Raw genomic sequence first — 16,642 nt, 5'->3', positions numbered from 1 at the left:
GATTCCCCACAGAAGTGATACTGTGTGATATTTGTCTTTTCTGTACTTCATTCGGCATGACAGTCTCTAGACCCATCCACGTCACAGCAAATGGCACTAATTCATTATTTTTCGTGACTGAGTAGTATCCCATCGTGCACACATACCACATCCTCTTGTCCATTCTTCTGTCGATGGGCATTTAGGTCGTAGTGACATGTGAGTGATACCGAGCTCTGCGTCCTGAGCAGTTCAGCGACCCTGATAAGATAGCAAAGTGCTCGCTGGAGGAGGACAGCCTGCCACCTTGCAGCCCTCAGCTGAGCCCCAGCACAGACGCCTGGCTGTGGACCACACTGTCCCGGACACATTGTAAACACTGCTCTGCACATCTGCCCTCTGTTCCCCAGGGTCCCTTCCCCTTTGCATCCTCTGTTCCCAGCAACCATCGCCCTCTGCCCGCAGAAGCACGGAGACCCTCAACAAGTGGCTTCCATCCTCCAAGCGTTCCCTGTGTCAGCTGTGAATAAGGGGATGGTGGTAAAACTATTCTCGAAAGTCATTTTCAACTCTGAGAATGGTGTGACTCCATGTGGAGCTAAGGAGTTCATGTTCCCTTGTTCTGCAGCTGAGGCAGAGAGCCAGCCACCCAGGGAACAATAGGACATTCCAGATGCCAGGAAGGTTTCCAGCAATTTAGAGACGAGACATAGGGTACAGTCAAGACAGACAGGGGCGCCAACGCCAATGTCAAGCGGTCAGATTTCTCTTCAAATCACAAACGGACGTAATCACACGCAGCATTTAGAAATCTAAGAAACAGCTAACCACGGTGTTTCAGGATTCTTCAATAAAAGTGAATTTAACAGTACCTCTTTCAGAAGGAAGGAATAACTCGATCCTTTAGCTTTCTCTACATGACATCTTGCTCGGTTCTTCTCAGCCCATCATGCAGAGACTTGCTCGCGGCCAAAAGCGTCTTTGGTCTCACTTAATGGCACCTGCGTCATCATGCTCTTACGTCTGAGTCCCAGGAAATTGATTTTTAGGTCTAGTGTACTATCACACATAAAATGTTAGCTACAGAGGAGGATGCTTAGAGAAAACAGTGCCTCTGGGGCTCTAGCAATTCGTAAATGAGATTTCACAACATCCCTTTGAAGAAAATCTTCTAGCAGCGGAACAGCCCATGGACCACTTATGGAGAAAGCACCAGGTGAGAAGTTGAGAGCATTCCAGGGGGTCCGGGGACTGCATCCCACAGCATCTTCATCACATGATGACGTGGAAGCAGCTCCGTCTATCTCAAGGGATCCTGACAGACAGTCTCTGAAGGCTATCTTTCGTATAAATGTGGGAAATCAGGTTCAAATTGAGATAACATGCTGAAGTGTCTTCTGCCAGGTCTTTGCTTAACAAAGACTCACAGGCAAGCACGCATCACCTGTACTCAGTACCTGGCAGGTACGGTCAGTGCAGAAGCCAAGATGTGCCGAGTAAATACCCTCTGCTTGGTGACTCAGATGGTAAAGAATCCACCGGCAATGCAGGAGACCCAGGTTCAATCCCTGGGTTGGGAAGATCCCCTGGAGAAGGGAATGGTCAACCTGCTCCAGCATTCTTCCCTGGAGAATCCCATGGACAGAGGAGCCTGGCAGGCTACAGTCCTTGGGGTGGCAAAGAGTCACATGACTGAGCGACTAACCCAAATATAATAAAGGAAATTAAGTAACATTGACAAACAAACTTGACTCATTAAAAGGGAGGAAGAGCCAATCAGGAAAAAAAAAAAAAGTAAAAGGTCAATTTTTCTCTTAATGCTTAAAGCTTCTGTTCAGAATTGGCTTCCTCTTTTCCTGACTCTTGGCAGCTGACCTTGACAGCAGCGGTTGATAGAAAAAGTCATATGTTGATGTCCCTGGGATGCGGCCATAAACATCAGGACTTCTAGCAAGTGACAGAAACCCAAGATCAACTAGCCAAAGCCACAGAAGGGCCATATCCGCTCAGCTAAGTGGGAAAGAGAAAGTGAAGTCGCTCAGTCGTGCCTGACTCTTTGCAACCCCATGAACAGTAGCCTGCACCAAGCTCCTCCGTCCATGGGATTTTCAAGGCAAGAGTACTGGAGTGGGTTGCCAGTTCCTTCTCCAGGGAATCTTCCCAACCCAGGGATCAAACCCAGGTCTCTCACACTGTAGACAGACGCTTTACCATCTGAGCCACCAGGGAAGTGCTATGGTGAGTTCCCAGTGAATCCAGAGAGTAAAACCACATTGTCATGCTTACTCCCCCTCCCTTCTGCCTCACAGCCCTGCTTCTCCCTTCCATTCTGCGTGTTGGTCTCTTTGTTTGCGATGAAACAACACCCAAGCAGGTGGGAAGATTACTCTGACAGCCCAGCCTACATGCCTGGGTCACGTTTCTAGATGAAGGGCTACCCACGCCCATCCAATTCTAGGAAGGTAGAGAGAGGCTCCAGTGAGTCTGGCTTTGATAGAACACCTGCCCAGAGTGAACGCTGTGGATGCTCTCATTTTATTTTTCCAGGTTATCATGTCGTCAACACAATACTGGAGAGAGAGGGGGTGACTTCCAGTCCCACAGGTCACTCGGGTTAGGATGAGGATTCTCCAAGGAAGGAATTCCAGGAGGACTAAAGCAAGAAATTAAAATACCATTCAATTAATAGCAGCCGTGAAATTAAAAGACGCTTGCTCCTTGGAAGAAAAGTTATGACCAGCCTAGACAGCGTATTAAAAAGCAGAGACATAAGTTTGCCAACCAAGGTCTGTCTAGTCAAAGCTATGGGTTTTTCATGTATGGATGTGAGAGTCGGACTGTAAAGAAAGCTGAGCACTGAAGAACTGATGCTTTTGAACTGTGGTGTTGGAGAAGACTCTTGAGAGTCCCTTGGGCTGCAAGGAGATCCAATTAGTCATCCTAAAGGAAATCAGTCCTGAATATTCATTGGAAGGACTGATGTAGAAGCTGAAACTCCAATACTTTGGCCACCTGATGGGAAGAAGACTCATTGGGAAAAAACCCTGATGCTGGGCAAGATTGGGGGCGGGAGGAGAAGGGGATGACAGAGGATGAGATGTATGGATGGCATCACCGACTCGATGGACATGGTTTGGGTAAACTCTGGGCATTGGCGATGGACAGGGAGACCTGGCGTGCTGCAGTCCATGGGGTCACAGAGTTGGACACGACTGAGTGACTGAACTGAACTGAAAGCAAGAAAGAGCTTCAGGATGGGTGTTGCTGGCCTCCAGAGACAGTGAGAAGGGACCCAGATGAGCCAGGAACAATATTCGTTGCATTCAGCCTGGGAAAGAACTGACCTGGAGAGACAAGCTCTAGAAACTCGTAAGAATCAGCGAGGGAAGATGTGGAAAACAGGCTTTCACCAGCGTGAGCATCAGTATGGGGTTGTGCTGGCTGAGCTCTGACACACAGGTCTTCTAATCAACTTGCCACAAACACACGCAGAACACTCAGAGGCACCCTTAGACCCAGACCCAGAGCCGGGGTCAGAATGAAACAGCTGTGCCTTGAAATCTCAGTGGCTTAGCACAACAAGAATTTATTTCTCACTCACATAGGCAGAAGGAGAAGGCAATGGCACCCCACTCCGGTACTCTTGCCTGGAAAATCCCATGGAAGGAGGAGCCTGGTGGGCTGCAGTCCATGGGGTCGCTAAGAGTCAGACACGACTGAGCAACTTCACTCTCTTTTCCTTTCATGCATTGGAGAAGGAAATGGCAACCCACTCCAGTGTTCTTGCCTGGAGAATCCCAGGGACGGGGGAGCCCGGTGGGCTGCTGTCTCTGGGGTCCCACAGAGTCGGACACGACTGCAGCGACTTAGCAGCAGCAGCAGCACGTAGGCAGAAGACTCCAGGAGCTTCAATCGCGTAATTCTGCTTTCTTCGCACATAACTCCCTGATCGCCAAGGCAAGGAAATAGTGACTGAGGAGGAGCGCAGATACTGACTGCTTCACGTGGAAGAGATGCTTACTGAACTGCGAGGGTCTAGGAAACATAGGGGCCCATAGATACCCGGTGAGCAGGATCTCTACTGTGGAGTTCCTGAAATTGTTCTGTGCTTCCAAGCAAGGATATGATGGTTAATTTTACCCGTCAACTTTTCGGACCCAAGGTGCCCAGATAGTTGGCCAAACTTTATTCTGGATATTTCTCTGAGAGTGTTTTTTGGACGAAATTAACATTTAAATCAGGGGACTTTGAGTAAAAGCAGATTGCCATCCATAATGTAGGCGGGTCTCATCTGATCAGTCGAAGGCCTGACTAGAACAAAGACTGACCTCACGCCAGCAAGGAGGGAATTTTGCCAGCAGATGACATGTGGACATGAACAGCTGAACCGCCACACTCTCCTGATTCTCCAGGAAATCCACAATCATGTGGCCAAATTTCTTAATAAAAATCACACCATTGGTTCTGTGTCTCTGGAGTACACTGACTGATACTCAGACAAAGGACAAAAAGGCAGTTTTGGGGAAGCACCTTTGCTAGAAGTATTCTCATAAGGAGAGAAAGTAAGAGCAAATTTTTCCAAAGCTCTCCCTCAAGCTGTGGGTAGCATCTTTCTCAAAATCAAGAGCCTGACAATGAGTAGCTTTTCTCTTCCTCTCTTGTGTCCATCTTGCCTTCACAAGTTAAATGAGCCCTGGACCACTTGATTGAGTCCAGCACATCACTCCAGTCTATACTTCAGGCACCGTCTTTGGGTCATTTTTTTTTTTCCGCCAATCCACACTAAATAACACTGACCAGTGTCTTATTTTGTTCTTTTCAAAGAAAAAAAAATCTTTAATACAAAATTCTTCTCTTTTTAGCCCTCTTCCCACACTCTATTTGTCTAGTTGCATAAAAAGAAATAGTTGATGCCAAGTGAATTTCCTTAACTGGCAACATTAATTTATTCAGCATATACACCAACACAGCTCTAAGGAAGGAAAGGTTGCTACTCTGATTTAATTGCAGGGATCATCACCAACAAACATGAAACCAAAACGAACCCTGGTTTTATCTGGTACATGAAATGGCCAAGAATCCTCTGAAATTCAGGAGATTCTAGGCAATAAAGAACAATAGCTGCCAGGACCCAGAGTTTCTTATTCAGCCAGTTGTAATGACCCTGTGGCATGCTATGGTGAGCAGATAATAAAACCAAGTCTCAAGACAGCTTTGACTCCATTTCTTAAAAAAAAACTAGGAATAAAATTACCATATGACCCAGCAATCCCACTACTAGGTATATACCCTGAAAGTGAAAGTTGCTCAGTTGTGTCCAACTCTTTGCAACTCCATGGACTATACAGTCCATGGAATTCTCCAGGCCAGAATACTGGAGAGGGTAGCCTTTCCCTTCTCCAGGGGATCTTCCTAACCCAGGGATCAAACCCAACATACCCTGAGAAAACCATAATTCAAAAAGACACAGGTGGCCCAATGTCCATTGCAGCACTGTTTACAATAGCCAGGACATGGAAGCACCCTAGATGCCCACAGAAGGATGAATGGATAAAAAAGATGTGGTAGGTATATGCAGCAGAGCACTGCTGCTGCTGCTGCTGCTAAGTCGCTCAGTCGTGTCCGACTCTGTGTGACCCCATGGGCTGCAGCCCACCAGGCTCCTCTGTCCATGGGATTTTCCAGGCAAGAGCACTGGAGTGGGGTGCCATTGCCTTCTCCGGCAGTGGAGTACTACTCAGTCATAAAGAGGAATGAACCTGAGTCAGTTCTAGTGAGGTGGATGAACCTAGAAGCTATTATACCAAGTGAAGTATGTCAGAAAGAGACAAACACAGATGTATCAATGCGTATGTACGGAATCTAGAAAAATAGTGCTAATGAACCTATTTGCAGGGCAGGAATAGAGCTGCAGACAGAAAACAGACTTGCGGACACGGCGCAGGGGCGGGTGAGGGAGGGACAGACTGAAAGAGTAGCGTTGAAACATGCGTTACCATGCGCGACATGGGCAGACAGTGGGAGGCTGCTGTGTGACCCAGGGAGCTCAGCCCCCTGCTCTGCGACAACCTAGAGGGCCGGGATGGGGTGAGGGGATTGGGAGGTTCAAGGCAGACGGGATATAGGTATATTTGTGGTAGATTCACGTTGTTGTATGGCAGAAATCACCACAACATTGTAAAGCGATTATCCTCCAACTTAAGAAAAAGGAAAAAAAAAAAAAAAGGCAGCTTTGACTTCTCTCCTGGCCCTCAAGGCTCGGGTTCCCCACCTTTACATAAACATGAGACAAAATTTTCCTCCAGCCTCACAGGGATGGGTGTAAGCAACGACACGGCCTCAGTATATGAGAAGTGTCTTACACCACATAACGTGAAACTGATAAGCAGAGTCGTCCCGGAGAAGGAGCACCTTCACTAACACTAGCCTGCTTTTTACTTTCAGCTGTCCTCTTCCAACTGAGGAGCCTGGAGTTTTGCAAAGGCTGCCTATGGCCCTCTTCTGTTATTACAGCCGAATGCCTTCGGAAACCCTTCTGTGCCACTAAAAATAAAACCCTCGTAGGACCCAGAAGAACCACTGCCAAATCGCTAGAGCCAAATTAGGGATTTTTTTTTTTTTAGAGGAGTGCCTATAAAACCGTCTATAAATAGAAAGGCTTTCCTGTTATTTTTAATTACTGTGTTTTCATGCAACCATACTCTGTTCACCAGGATTGGAGAATCGCCTGCCGGGCTCGCAGCCCCAGTCCCACAGATCAGCAGAGGGTCCGCACTTCCTGCCAGGGAAGACCCAGGGCAGAAGGAGAAGAGGACACCAGAGGATGAGATGCTTGGATGGCATCACCGACTCGATGGATATGAACTTGGGCGAACTCTGGGAGATGGTGATGGACAGGGAGGCCTGGCGTGCTGCAGTCCATGGGGTTGCAAAGAGTCGGACACGACTAAGCGACTGAACAACAGCAACTACTCCCTTCCGATGGGAAGCCTGGCTCCAGCCACAGGAATCCTGGAGGTGGGGGGAGGCGTGGAAGCACCCCTGAGTGACTTTGGCTGTTTCTCATTCTGGGTTGGTGATCCCAAAGCTGCCTGTGGAGACTTCCCAGAGTGTTTCCAACACTTTAAAGCATGTGCAGATAGAAATCAAGTGGAGACTTAATGTACGTGTATCTAAGGTAACTGTGGACCGCAAAGCACTTCTCTGTAGCTGGTGGAGGGAACATGCCTGACGGACGCCACCTGGATGCCCCAGCTCCAGAGTCGGCTGGCAGCGGGGGTCTGAGAGGGGGTGAGCGGGCCCAGCCCCTGAGGGCCGGGGAGGGGTCTTCTGCTTCCTACCTCGTCTGTCCAGGCCCAGGGAGGTTGGCCTAGACCCGCGTGGGATGCCGAGGTCTGGGTGAGTCCTGCCGGGGCCCCGGGGCTGCCTGGTGACCCCACGTGCTGCGGGAAATACCCCCACCTCAGGCAGGCGGGGGAGTCAGGCCCGAGGACACCCTTCTGCTCACTGTTGTGAAACCTCCGCCCCCCGTGAGCCCAGCCCCAGTGGCTCCATCCTCCGACGGGAATGGGGCCCAGTCATGCCAGCCAACCAGCTGGCCAGCAGTTGCACAGAGTGCCATCCATGCCCCCCGTTACCCTCTGGGTCACCAACCTGACGCCTTGAGGGGCCAGGAACTGCTGGTCCAGCAGCAGCTGCTCTGCCAGGTGTGGCTGTGGGAGCCGGAGCTGGTTCTTCACTCCTTCTGCGCCTCAGTTTCCTCATCTGTGAAATGGGGAGGGAGGGAATCATACCTCCCAGAAGGGGCTTTGTGGGGACTAGATTATGTAAGGTGCTGGAACAGATCCTGATACCTGATTGATTCTGGGTTTTGTTCTGGAAGCTGTGGGATTGCAGCTTTGCGTCTTCTATCTGCCCTCTGATGGATGAGAATGAGAGGGCTTGTGGGAGCTTTCTGATCGGAAGGACTGGCTATGGGGAAAACCGGGTCTTGCTTCAGTGAGTAAATCTTGAATCCAGTTTTCTGCTGACGTGGGGCTGTGCTCCCTCCCTGTAGTTTGGCCTGAGGCGGCCCGTCCTGGCGTCTGCAGCCTCCATGGCAGGCCTACCACGTGGTACACTCCATGGTAGGGCTAGCGGTGACCTCCTCCAAGAGGACTTGTGCCAGCACGCCATGCCTCCCAGGACTGCTGCTGCTGGAGCCCCGCAGCCCGCGGAGGGCCACTGTCAATCCATGCCTCCACAGGAGACTCCCAGCGCTCACAGGCAAGTCTGCCTCAGTCTCTTGTGGGGTCACCGGTGCTGGGAAAAATTGAGGGCAGGAGGAGAAGGGGACGACAGAGGGCAAAATGGGTGGATGGCATCACCGACTCAATGGACATGAGTTTGAACAAACTCCGGGAGACAGTGAAGGACAGGAAAGCCTAGCATGCTGCAGTCCATGAGGTTGCAAAGAGTCAGATATGACTTAGCAACTGATCAACAAAAAGTCAGTCCTATGTAAGTATTTACCTAATACAGTCATTAGGATACAAATTGAAATAATGGTGAATATCATGGATCCATAGTAATGACTGATCTACACAAGCCTTATGAAACTATTCTAACCAACTATGCCCCATCCATTAGGTCAGGTTCACAGCAGCCTTAATTATAACAGCTGAGACACAGAAGCAATCTGAATGTCCATCAGTGAGCGAGTGGATACAGGAGATGCAGTGTGTATGTACAACAGAATATTACTCAGCCATAAAAAAGGAGTAAATCTTACCATTTGAAACATGGATGAAATTGAGGTCATTGTGACAAGTGAAATACTGGGTTGGCCAAAACCTGAAGAAACCTTTTGGCCAACCCAATAAGTCAGAAAGCTAAAGACAAGTAGCATATGACCTCATTTCTATGTGGACTCTAAACAAAAACCTCAGCCTCATAGATGCACAGAGAGACTGGTGGTTGCCAGAGTGGGGCTCAGGGGGTGTGCAACATGGACGATGGTGGTCAAAAGATCCAAATTTCCTGTTATAAGAGAAATAAGTCCCGGGGGTGGAATGGGCATCATGGTGACTAGGGTTAGTAAGACTGTATGGCGTGTTTGAACACTGCTGAGAGAGTGGATCCGACAAGTTCTCACCGTAAAACCTTGTGTGGAGACCCTGGTAGCTCAGGCAGTTAAGAATCTGCCTGCAATGCAGGGGACCTGGTTTCCATCCCTGGGTCGGGAAGGTCCCCTGGAGAAGGGAATGGCTGCCCACTCCAGTATTCTTGCCTGGAGAATCCCATGGACAGAGGAGCCTGGCGGGCTACCGTCTACGGGGTTGCAAAGAGTGTGACACGACTGAGTGACTAACACACAAATGTGTGGAGATAGATGTTAACTAGGCTTATTGGGATGACCATTTCACAATAAACAGGTATCAAATCACTATGTTCCACACCTGAAACTAATATACTGTTACACGTCAAATTATACCGCAATTAGAAATAAAGCCCTGTTCTAGTAGAAACGAAAGGACAGAGCCTCCAGAAAATGTAAACGTGCATACGTGTACATCCCTGTTTATGCAGTTAAAGTTAAATAACTTTCAAGTATGATGATTCACTTCATTTGTTCCCAGGACGGTGATTTTATCCTTCCCTGTCTATCTCACAAGAAGCAGGTAACCAAGAGATTCGCTGGTTTGTGTCATAAAAGACTTTACAAACCACGAGTGTTTGCACTCTCGTGGCTCGGGCCATGTGGCTCAACGAGGAAGATTCTGGTTCTCTCCCAGTGGGGCGGGGGAGCTACCCTGGCCAGCAGCTCAAAATAAAGATTCTCACTAAGATTAACTCTGCAACCCCGCATTTATTTCCAACGTTTGTACTGCAGAAAGAACACTGGTCACGGGGGGAAAGGGAAGAAAAAGAAAAAAAGGGTCACCAAACAATGGCATTCATGTCTGGGTGACATAAAAATATAACTCAAAGAAAGAAGACTGATGAGTAGAATTTCTTAAACATCGTGGGTCAGCTGCTCCTCCCAGGTTTGTGTGTTGTCTGCTTCAGCTCAGTTCAGTCGCTCAGTCGTGTCCGACTCTTTGCGACCCCATGAATCGCAGCACGCCAGGCCTCCCTGTCCAGCACCAACTCCCGGAGTTCACTCAAACTCATGTCCATTGAGTCGGTGATGCCATCCAGCCATCTCATCCTCTGTTGTCCCCTTCTCCTCCTGCCCCCAATCCCTCCCAGCATCAGGGTCTTTCCCAATGAGTCAGCTCTTCGCATGAGGTGGCCAAAGTATTGGAGTTTCAGCCTCAGCATCAGTCCTTCCAGACTCAGGGCTGGTCTCCTTTAGGATGGACTGGTTGGATCTCCTTGCAGTCCAAGGGACTGTCAAGAGTCTTCTCCAACACCACAGTTCAAAAGCATCAATTCTTCGGCGCTCAGGTTTCTTTATAGTCCAACTCTCATATCCATACATGATCACTGGAAAAACCATAGCCTTGACTAGATGGACTAGTTGTCTGCTTAGATGAGAAGAAAAACGCTGTGCAGTCCCACTTGGAGCTGTTGCTTTTGTTGTTGCTGAGTCATGTCGCCTTTGGAGTGCTGACTGATCATTTTACAAAACGCAAAATTCTGCTCTGAATCAGTCAGGGCTTACTCTTTGCTGGAGCGACAGGCGCCCTCCTCAGGTTGTCATCTCCCTGCTCTCCTTTTCCAGATTGATCTGTTGCAGGAGCATGTCCTCCTCTGTAAAGCTGTGGGTCAGCACAGCCTGGGACCTGCCCACCTGAGCAGGGAGAGGGGCCACCCCTCGGACCGTGTGACCTTGAGCAGGTCAATGAATCTTCCAGCCCCACAGCGACAGAGCCAGGGCCTTTCTCATGCATTTGGTGTGATGGTTCATTGAACTGATGCTGGAAAGCACCCCCGATAGTCCCAGAACCACAGTGAGTTCTACTCCATGATTAGCCACTCCAGTCGTGGTTACTGCCAAAACACACCATCTGACCATCAGGTATATGCTCTTTGCTCGTCTGGGTTGCATGATCCGAGTAAATAGCCCAGGTTATTCCGATTAAGTCTTCGAAGCTTAAAGATAGAGACGTAGGTAACTAATCAAAAGTAAAAGTGTTCCCTAAAAAAAGATGAATTTACTTTCCATTTTTGACCATGTACAGAACTCTCAAGGTACACAAGGGTGTGATTTCTTATCCTTCCTGTGCTCAGGTCATAAAAGACAGATTTCTTTCTCCTTAGCCTCCTCTGTTTCGTCGCAGCCTGCACACCTTAGTGAAGTGAGCTGCCGTGTGGAGGAGGCCCAAGTGGCACAGAACAGGGAGCAGACTCCAGCCAATAGTCCACATGGGAGGGTCCGAAACCCTCAACTGAACAAGGGTCCAGATGCTGCCAACAGCCTCCAAGTGAGCATGGCAGCTGGTCCATCCCCAGCGGAGGCTTCAGACCACAGACCCTGGGTCAGTGCCAGGACCTCAGCCTCTGGGACCACACGAAACACGTAGCCACCTGCACTCTGCCCACACGCCTGACCACACAAACTGTGAGACGAGGCGACCATGTGCTAAGTTCGGGTGCCTTGTTACACAGCAAGAGATAACTGAGACACTGGTCAGCTACTGCCACGTCAAGAACAAGTAATGGAATCTCAGGGAAAAGTGGACCAACATTAAGGATTTTTTTTTAATGTGGCTAACTTTATTCTCCATAGCAATATTTGATATCAACAGAGAATGGAGGAAATGTTTATAAAGTAATGAGGGAAAGAAAATGTGAGCCAAGAACATTAAACCCAGTTAGATGCTGCTCAAGTAACACTGTAAAGCAATTAAAAAAAAAAAAAACTTACCAAAGTACAATTGGTGATTTTATTGTAACTACACTTCAATAAAGATTTTTTTTTAAGAATTGAAAAATAATAATAAGTGTGTTTGCAGGAACGTTAAAGGTAAGCTAGGTCAAGGGTGTGATTTTGTACAGAAGTCAGCAAACAATCCAGTCCATCATGTGTCATAATATCCCCTGGAGAAAGGAATGATGACCCACTCCAGTATTCTTGCCTGGGAAATCTCATGAACAGAGGAGCCTGGTGAGTTACAGTCCAGGGGGCCGCGAAGAGTCAGACACGACTGAGCAACTAACACTTTCACTTCATAAGCTGAGAACAGTTCTTACATTTTAAGAGGATTTTAGGAGTCAAACAACGATGAATATTTCAGGGCATGTGAAAATTACATGAAATTGAAACCTAAAAATAAGGTTTCATTAGCACATAGCCATACCCAATCTTTTACTCCTTGTCTGTGGGCGCTTTTTAAAAAATTGTTTTTAATTGACAAATAAAATTATTAAATATTTAAAGTACAGAATGTGATGATTTCACGTATGAATATATTATATTCTTCCCACCGTCTAGAGTAACAGCAGCAAAGTTGAGAAGAAAAAAGATCATCAGCTTCAAAAAATGAAAAATACTGACTTTCTGGCCCGTTATGCAAAAGTCCGCTGACCCCTGATTTGTTCCTTCTTAACCTGATTCTTAATTTTCCTTTATCCATCTTTGCCAACAATTCCATACACTGAAGAACTGAAGGGTGGACTCAAGAGACGCAGGTCTGAGGTGGGAACACTGCAAAGTACTAGTTTCCAAAGAAGACATTCAAGCAAACTCGTGAACCACACTCACTTAACTTCTAAGGAAAACGGATTTCCAGTGGAAGCCAGAAAGGGAAATATTAAATTATAAATTTTTCTGAGAAAGAAAAAAGTATGGACTGAAAGGGACTTCTTTCCTATACCCTCACCTGTTCTAGGAGTATTTCAGATTTTTAATCTCTTCCATCCAGGTATATATTCACGAAACCTCAGAAAGAGCCATGGTCAAATATAAAATTTTTAAAAAACATAAAAATGTTCCTTGGATTTGTTATATATTTTTCAAGCCCAGTATCTAGAGGGTTGTTTGGATTTTTCTTTCAGTTTGAATTATTGACATCACTTTTCTAAAAGAATATGATTTCCTGCTTTCCTTATTTCAATTCATCCTCTGGAGGAACCACACATAAGCCAAGCTCTTTATCGTCAAGCTGATTTACATAAGAAATATACAGTGTGCATGTGATTTTTTTAAAATTAATTACTTTACTTGTTTTGGCTGTGCTGGGTCTGTGTTGCTGTGTGTGGGCTTGCTCTAGCTATGGGCTTGCTCTGTGCACGGGCTTGCTCTGTGCGAGGGCTTGCTCTAGCTGTGGGCTTGCACTAGCCATGGGCTTGCTCTGTGTGTGAGCTTGCTCCAGCTGTGGGCTTGCACTAGCCGCGGGCTTGCTCTGTGCGCGGGCTTGCTCTAGCTGTGATGGTGGCTTCTCCTGCTGCCGAGCAGGGGCTCCAGGGCGCTCTGCGGCAGCAGTGGCCGCACTCAGGTTTAGTTGCTCTGCAGCCTGTGGGATCTTCCCAATCGAGGGATCGAACCCGCATCTCCTGCACTGGTGGGTGGACGGTTAGCCACCGGAGCGCCAGGGAAGTCCCACGTGTGTTTTAGACACTGTTTTCCATAGAGTGTGTTGCTTGCGTCACTGCAAACTCCTCGGGCTCTGAATTGCATGAGAAGGAAACAATTCCTACCATAACCTGCAAGAGTCCGCATTCACACAGTTTACCTCGTGGACAAGGATGTAGAGGCGAGAGGCTGTCGTGGGTGACAGGTCGATAAGAACACACATACATGGGAGCAGTTACCAGCAGATCCAGTCTCGAGTTTCCAGTTCAGCCCAGGAAAATCAGATGGAGTCATCATTTCGGGAGCGATAATGTCGTGATGTGTCTGCTTATGATAAAGAGTCCAGGGAGCCCCGTAGAGACTCTATCAAATCAACTGTGTCTGACTATGTTTAAGGCCTTGACACCACAGTGACCCAACTGTGGGCACTTCTCTCACCAAAAGTCCCTGCAAACAGAGCGTGTTTACGGACAGCACTTCGTCCTCCTCCTCCTAAGGGACTTTGGAATTGAAGCCCAGGAGCAGCCGACTTCTTGAAGCCCAGGAGCAGCCGACTTCCCTGTGGTGAGCTCTGGGGTCCCTCCCCCTCCGCCACCTGTTCTCTTTGGGCTCCGCCCCTTCCCCGTGGCCTCCCCACTGGTTATTTTGTTTCTGGTTACTTTAAGAGCCCATCACCCAACCCCCTCCCAGGATGTCCTGTGGAAGGAGTCACCTTCAGCCGTATGCAAATTCAGTTAGGTGAACCCTGCATAAAAGAGGCTTCACTGTGTGCCCAGAGGTCATCAGTACCAGTTTATGACTTTGCATCACCATGTGACAAAACTAATTTGAGCTGAAGTGTTCATGGAAAGGAGTGACTTCACCTGTCTCCCTCCTCCTCTGTGACTTCTTCCCAAGAGCTCTGATGTCCTGGCTTCCCAGGTGGCACTAGTGGTCAAGAAGCCACCTGCCAGTGCAGGGGATGTAACAGATGCAGGTTCCATCCCTGGGTCGGGAAGACCCCCTGGAGGAGGGCATAGCAAGCCACTCCAGTGTTCTTGCCTGGAGAATCCCATGGACAGAGGAGCCTGGCGGGCTACAGTCCATAGGGTCACAAAGAGTTGGACACAACTGAAGCAACTTATCATGCATGCATGCACTGGCATCCTGAATGATTATCGGTTCAGAGGGGACACAGAGGCCAGGACCCCTCATGTCATTCAAGGCTGGGAGGGGGGATTCATGATCAAGGAAAGTCATGCAGGAAGAAGAACTGACCCGAGGGAGCAGCCAGCCCTTCTAAAGAGATCCCATCCCACGAGGGAAAGAAACAACCACAGCCAGTATGCACTGGACAACTATCTGTCTCTGAAGGACAGGAGTCGGCCTCCTGGAGGGCAAGGGGACAAGTGGGGAGAGCCTGGAGGAGCTCCAGGAGCACGGGATGCCCGGGGGTGACAGGCACCAGGGGTCAGGCCCGCATCCATCGGGGAGGCAAGGCCATCGCCCAGCTCTAGTGGGAAAAGCTGGCAGATTTCAGTGGGCTGGATTGGGGTGGTGGGGAGGGAGGTTCAAGGAGGGAGCGAATGTATACCTGCGGCTGATTCATGTTCATGTATGGCAGAAACCCACACAACACTGTAAAGCAATTATCCTCCAATTAACAGTAAATAATTTTTTTTTTAAAGCGAGTGGGCCGGGGTCAGCCTATCACGTAGCAGAACACGACTGGGAGGCAAAGGAAATAAGAATCTAGTCCTTCCCTTACAGCTCCATTGGTCTGCCTGCAATGCAGGAGACCCAGGTTCAATCCCTGGGTCGAGAAGATCCCCTGAAGAAGGAAATGGCTACCCACTGCAGTATTTTTGCCTGGACAATCCCATGGGCAGAGAAGCCTGGTGGAATACAGTCCACGGGGTCACAAGAGTCGGACACGACTGAGCAACTAAACCACCACCAGTCCTTCCAAGTGGGGCAGTGCAGCTGGTGAAGGACCCGAATAGGAAGAGGAAACCTCAACATATCATTTCAGATCTTTCTGGGTTTTCCATTCAGGCCGGGAACACAATGCGGAGGGCCCCAGGGAGCAGGTATAATTATTCCAGCTCACAGCAGGTAAGTAAGTTGGAACAGCTGATGTACTTCCTGCCTGATAAACAATATCCAAGGACTCAAAAGCTGGAGGGGCCAGAGGCATGGAGCTTTCTGCTGGGCATCACATTTTAAATGGGATAAAAAACCAATTCTCAGGAAAGCAACAGATCAAAGCGGTGGACTGAACGAGGTACGACTCTCTCCCCTCGCCCTTGCCCCACATACTTAGAAAAGACTTAGAAAGGAAAAACACGTTTCAAAACAGACCAAATTCCTTACACCTGCGACATGAGAAAGAAACACAGCTTCAGGGACAAAGCCTCTCCTCTTTTTAGATTGTTTGTTACATCGGCTCACTCTGATTACCCTGATGCAAAACAAGTAACTTGAGAGAGGATTCTTGAAATTCAAAAACGCAGTAAAATCTAAAGTACTTAGCACTATTTTAGTAACCGGGTGGCGAGAGGTAAGCCAACTGATATTCAAGACTAGAAGATGAGTCAGCGTTATGTCGCGGGAAGACACTTGATAAAATTCTTAGCTTTTATTTTTTGGAAGTCAGGTCATAAGCCAGAGGATCTTGTAGTTCTGAAGAGGAAGATGAACGGAGAGCATTAATGGAGAGTCCTGGCAATAGCTTCACTTGGAAAGCAATTACAAGAAAGAGATGAGTTCAGAAAAGGAGGGGCTGGTGTCCTCTTGGTAATCGTTGGAAATAAGAGTCCAGAAATCCCCAGCCTTGCATGACTGGAATGGAAAGACTTTGGCATGCTGAACACTGCTTGGATGAAGGTGACCCAACTCATATCAGATTGCTCATCAGCAAAAAGCAGAACTTTCTGGTGCTAAATCACTGAAATGTTGGAGTATTTATTATAGCAGCTAGCATGAATTACCCCCGAGACAATTTTCTATGTACTGTTGCAAGCAATTAGAAAGTCTAATAGGGGAGAAAAGATCCCAGTCACAATAACAATAGGGGGGGGGGGGAAACTAGATATGCCTCTAACGAGAAATACGCAAAAGCAGGACTTCCCTGGTGGTGCAGTGAATAGGAATCTGCCTGCCAGTGCAGGGGACACAGGTTCAATC

General features: G+C 48.2%; 2 long non-coding RNA genes across 2 annotated transcripts; one reads left to right on the top strand and one right to left on the bottom strand.

The window, feature by feature from the left end:
- Positions 1 to 2,491: 2,491 nt before the first annotated feature.
- LOC120879365 lies at positions 2,492 to 6,750 on the bottom strand. Its single transcript, XR_005724777.1, has 2 exons — positions 6,690 to 6,750; positions 2,492 to 2,632 (listed from the first exon to the last, which is right to left on the bottom strand). It is a non-coding gene; the product is annotated as an uncharacterized LOC120879365 (long non-coding RNA).
- LOC120879364 lies at positions 6,696 to 13,157 on the top strand. Its single transcript, XR_005724776.1, has 3 exons — positions 6,696 to 7,156; positions 10,685 to 10,800; positions 11,224 to 13,157. It is a non-coding gene; the product is annotated as an uncharacterized LOC120879364 (long non-coding RNA).
- Positions 13,158 to 16,642: the final 3,485 nt, after the last annotated feature.

This window comes from Oryx dammah, unplaced genomic scaffold (assembly GCF_014754425.2).
Source record: "Oryx dammah isolate SB20612 unplaced genomic scaffold, SCBI_Odam_1.1 HiC_scaffold_20, whole genome shotgun sequence".
Taxonomy (NCBI): Eukaryota; Metazoa; Chordata; class Mammalia; order Artiodactyla; family Bovidae; genus Oryx; species Oryx dammah.
The sequence above is the reverse complement of the archived record's forward strand: the minus strand, read 5'-3'. Positions and strand labels throughout refer to the sequence as shown.